This window comes from Triticum dicoccoides, chromosome 6B (assembly GCF_002162155.2).
Source record: "Triticum dicoccoides isolate Atlit2015 ecotype Zavitan chromosome 6B, WEW_v2.0, whole genome shotgun sequence".
NCBI classification, from domain to species: Eukaryota; Viridiplantae; Streptophyta; class Magnoliopsida; order Poales; family Poaceae; genus Triticum; species Triticum dicoccoides.
Genome location: NC_041391.1, coordinates 219,393,748 through 219,399,208, shown reverse-complemented (window position 1 = coordinate 219,399,208; position 5,461 = coordinate 219,393,748).

The window sequence follows — 5,461 nt, the reverse complement described above, 5'->3', positions numbered from 1 at the left end:
ACATAAGAGCAAATGAAAAAGGCAAACAAAAAGAAGGCAAATATTTTTGTGCTTTTGCAAAAACATTTTAGAAGTGGGGGAGATGAAAATGAGAGGCAAATGGAAAATAATGTAAATTGCAAGGAGATGAGATTTGTGATTAGGAACGTAATAGATGTTGATGATGTATCCCCGACAACGGCGCCAGAAATTCCTTTTGATGTTGCTTGAACTACGTCCGCATTTCCCCAAAGAGGAAGGGATGATGCAGCACAACTATGGTAGGTATTTACTTCAGTGATGAGACAAGGTTATCAAACCATTAGGAGAACTAAGGAACACTATGTAAACAGTACCTACACACAAAGAAGAAATACTTGCAACCCGGCGTGTTAAGGGGGTTGTGAGTCCCTTTCGGGTAACGGTGCCAGAAATTGTCAAGTTGACGGGATAAAATTGTAGTAGATTGATAGATGCAAATAAAATCAAATAAAACTCAACAAGTGTTGATGTCAAAACTGGCAGACCTCGGGGCAGGGGGTCCTGAGCTGTGGATCTAGGATCGATCGGTAAGAAGGGACGATGGACACAGTGTTTACCCAGGTTCGGGCCCTCTCGAAGAGGTAAAACCCTATGTCCTGCTTGATTGTATTGATTGTATAACATGGTTTACAGAGTAGATCTACCTCGATATCAGCATGAGCTAAACCATAGGCTACAGGGGATTAAGATAGCTCCCTCCCTAATGACTACAACCCTCGGTTTATATAGATACCGAGAGGGCTAGGGTTACCGAAAATAGATTACAATAAGGAATAAAAGAGATCTTCCGCCTTCTTGACTTGCAGGGCACACCATGGCTTCATGGATCTCCTGTCATAGTACGAATCTATCAGTCCGGCCCATGCACAATGGGCCATCATCCCGAGGACCCCTTAGTACATGACTCCCTCAGTAGCCCCGAACTTGCCTCCAACGCTGGCGATCATCTTCTCAAATCTTCACATCATCGGCTTACGAGACGAGTTCTTCTATTGAACTTGAAGCCGTGTTACTGTCGCCGAACAGTATCCGGAACCCGCTCTGATGTCCTTGGGTCCGGACAGTCTCAAGGTTCCAGGATCAGGAGATGCCTTGAGATCAAGGTGGGTCCATCAGAGTTTAATGTCATTCCTCGGGACAAGGGCTTCACACACCTTTCTAGAGGGCGTGCGGCCCAACGCCATCCTTCCACGCACCTGCCCTTTCGGCTTAGCGACAAGATGCTATTTATAGATCCAAAGGTGCTAAGAACAGTTATCTTCCCCTTCGCCAAGGATGACACCAAAACATTCCCCAAAGCCATGGCCGACACCCCAGGTTCTTCCTCGCACCCTCACGGCCCGCTCCCAGGTGATTGGTCGAGCTGCTCGGTCTCACATATCTAGCTGAGTCGCTTGCAGATGCAGCGCTTCCTCCCTTTGACCGATCTGGTCTCATCTCCATTGATGGTCGTGCCCTTGCCGAGAACTCCCCGGCCCCAAACAAGGAGGAGAGGGTATGTCTCGTGCCCTTCCTTTTAAGGGGTTTGGGTTTTCCCATTCATCCTTTCCTACGGGGTCTACTAGAGTTCTACGACATCCAGCTCCACAACTAGGGCTGGAAATCGAGCCGAGTCGAGCCAACTCGGCTCGACTCGCCAAAGCTCGTTTCCTTAACGAGATTGCTCGACTCGACTTGTTACTATAATGAGCTCAAATCCAAGATTGGCTCGACTTGTATAACTCGTGAGATGGCTCGTTTAGCTTGTTAAGCTCGTTAAGGATATGAACATAAAACATTATGAATAAGATAAAAATGAACATTGTTTGTGAACATTGTACATGTTTAATATGTACACTATGCATTCACGAGTAATAATGTTTTTCATATTTGTAGGGTGCCTTGGCGGCCGGGCCTTGTGTTGTGCGCCTAGGACACATGGTGTTTGGCTAATCTCTTGTAATGAGCCTAATGAGTTACACGAGTAGTCTGAGATTGACTCGTTTAACTTGGTCTATAAATGATCATAAATTAAAGCTCGGCTCGACTCGTTATTCTTCGAGTTCAAGTCGATTCGAGCCGAGTCACGAGTTACTTGTTTAGCTCATGAGTTTCGAGCTTTTTTCCAACCCTATCCACAACCTCACCCCGGGGTCGATACTGCACATTTCTGGTTTGGTAGCCTTGCGCGAGATATTTCTGAGTTGCGAGACTCACTTTGACTTCTGGAGGAAGTATTTCTTTCTTGTCCCCCCGCCTTTGGGAGGGATCTATATTTGAGGTAGGCGGCGCAAAAGTATGGTGAATTGCTGGGACAGGGTACCCAATCGGGGTCCCATAGAAATATCCCAAAGGATGGACTTCGGAGTTGTTTTATATCGAAGATGTTCCCCTCACCGATCCAATTCGGCATGGGCTACCTGAACGACCCGCCTATAAAGCAGTACAACTAGAGGCCTAGATGCCATAATTTGACGTGATAGTCAAGAGGAATGGCTCCCACATTCCACCCCGGCAATCTCCACCATCTCCGGCGATCTCCTCCACTAGCCACCAAATTCTAGTTTCCCTCCAATAGATATCTTCAGCGTTCTGTGATCTTCACCCCCATACCCATCTTTCATGGGTTCCATTGATGGATCCACCCTTGGCTTGGACTTCTCCAAGGGTTTGGTTTTTGCGGATAAGGTTTTTCAATCTACGGGCTTCTCGGTGCACCCCATGGATGAGACGGGCTTCTTTACCATGGTGGTCTCTTTTCGGTCATCATGACTTTAGTTTGGATGAAGATTCTCTGGCGGCAGCGCTTGAGGCGGCCATTGGTGGCTCAGCCATTGAGTTTATGGTTTTCTTGATCAAGGATAAGGTTTTTGGCTTTCAAGTGACTTGCAAGGCCGTAGCTATGATCATTCTCAGTCTTCGATCGTTCTCTTGTGATCATTTTGAATGTTATTTTCATCTTTGCAGAAATGGTGGCCCGAATTGGGGTCGTGAGTTCAAGATTTGGAAATTGGAATGTGATGCTGAATGGATCATCGTTAGTCCTTCTAAAGGTTGTGTTGCCCTTGGTTTATTAGCTATGCACTCCAAGCCATCTAAGTCCTCGATGAGATCTTTTCATTCCAATGCCAAGAATCTTTCTTTTTCAATATTTCAGAACTATCCTATTTGTCGTGGTTATCGTTATCCGGCCACACAAAACTTCCTTCAAACTGCCATAGATGCGGAGTACACTCTTCCTGCGCATGAGAGGGTGGTCATTCATCCCTCACCGCCAGCTGAATCCTGTGGACGTCGATGAGGCCTTCCATATTTTTTGGCATGATTCAAGATCTGCTTGCGCCAGCGGATAGGACGCCGTCTATCTCGGGCAGGAATCTTGGTTCTTTGAATGTGGACATGTCATCCCATGTTGGGCCGTCAATTGCACGTGCCACGGTCCAAGTCGAGCCGATGAACTCTATTAGGCCTTCCGATATTCCTTCATCTCAGCAAGCCAAGGAAGATTTTGATAATTTGGTATCGGATGGTTGAGGAAATTTTTACCGGTCAAAAGTGCTCGAGAAAGGTCCAGTTTGCTGCAGCATGCACATCCAAGGTCAGGTCTAATTCTTGTCTGCGGGTGGGGCATGTCAAAAAATATTGTAACAGGTTTGCATGGATCCTGGGTTTATTTTGGCAACCAAAACCCGGTAATGTTGCAACTTCCAAGGATAACTCAGCTCCTACCGAGAATATCTCTTTGACACAACTTTTACCAAACTTGGACCTCCCTTGCACATCCACATTTACTCCACCGACCAGTTCCATCAGCCCCAGTCCCAAGAGACCTTCGACCGTACCGCCTGAAACCCCTCCTTTGCCGGAGTACTTGCCGTCTGCGGTGAGCCCTGGGTTCTCTGTTTCGATGGCCAACTTCAACATCGACCCCATGCTGTATGTGCCAGCGGGTCATCACATTGTTGATGGAGGTGAAGCTCGTGTGCCTTGGACCTTTGTGACGCCACATACCCCAATTGTGCGCCGCCACGAGGAGTTCATGTTCACTAAGGTAATGCCCATCCCTCCTCCTGATCAGACCAGTGCTGCTAGGGAAGAAGTGGTCCAATGGCTTCAAGCTCATGGGGTTTTTGTGAGGTCTGCTCAACCTTGGATTTGGTCTGTTGGTCTTTTTGAGCTTCAAGATGCAGATGTCAGATTCTCGCTTCTGTAGTTTCCACCGCAACCCCTTGGCAATGGTCATTTTGTTCGATTCATGAAGCATGATGAGGGCGAGTCTTTCCAGGGTGCCCGGGGTTTCTGTCAGGGCTTGCTCATGTTCTTAGGGATTCCACTTGATCTCCGCAACACTGAATGTATCAGAGCAGCTGTCAACACCCACTACAAAAAAAAGACACATCCGTTACATTGTGGGCCGAACGAATTTTTTTCTGTCATACATATGACACTTCTATGACGATAATTGTGACAAAACCCAGTATCATCATAGATGTGGTGTGCTCCTACTTCTATGACAAAAAATCATGACAGAAAATGGGCTTTTCATCCTGGGCGGGCCGGAGACGCAGCTACATGACATTCTTTGGGCCGTCCATGACGGAAAAAACCGTGATAGAAGCGAGGGGGAGGAAAATTTCGGGGAGTTGCCGGTTATGGTGGGAGGTTGGGGGCGGAGCAATGCGTGTTTCTCTCATACGTACGCGCGTGTGTGCGAGGCGTTGGCTCTAACTAAAGCCGAGCGAGGCGTTAGGCTCTAACTGAACCCGAGCGATTGCACTGCAGGCTACGCACTACTGAACCCGAGTGATCGATCGATGGGTGTTAACTGAACCCGATGGAGCGATTCCTTCGCTACTGCTGCTAACTGAAGCCGATCGGTGCTGCCTTTGGGATGAACAGTGGGCGTTGCGAGGCGGGGTTTGGATGAACAGTGAGCGGTGGCATTGCCTCTAGATGAACAGGAACCCATGGTGTGGAGGGCTGGATGAACAGTAGACGATGGAGGGGTGGCCGTGGAGGGGTGGTTGAACAGGACCCCGTGGTGTGGAGGGCTGGATGAACAGTAGACGGTGGAGGGGTGCCCATGGAGGGGTGGTTGAACAGTAGCCGGTGGAGTAGCGCGCGGTGGAGGCTGGATGAACATGAGCCCGTGGAGGCTGGAGGAGGTCGACGGTAGCCCGTGGAGGCTGGAGGAGGTCGACGGTAGCCCGTGGAGGCCGGTTACGGTGGGAGGTCGGGGGCGGAGCGATGCGCGTTTCTCTCGTACGTACGCGCGTGTGTGTGAGGCGTTGGCTCCAACTGAAGCCGAGCGAGGCATTGGGCTCTAACTGAACCCAAGCGATAGCACTGCAGGCTACACGTTACTAAACCCGAGCGATCAATCGATGGCTGTTAACTAAACCCGATGGAGCGATTCCTTCGCTACTGCTGCTAACTGAAGCCGATCGATGCTGCCTCTAGG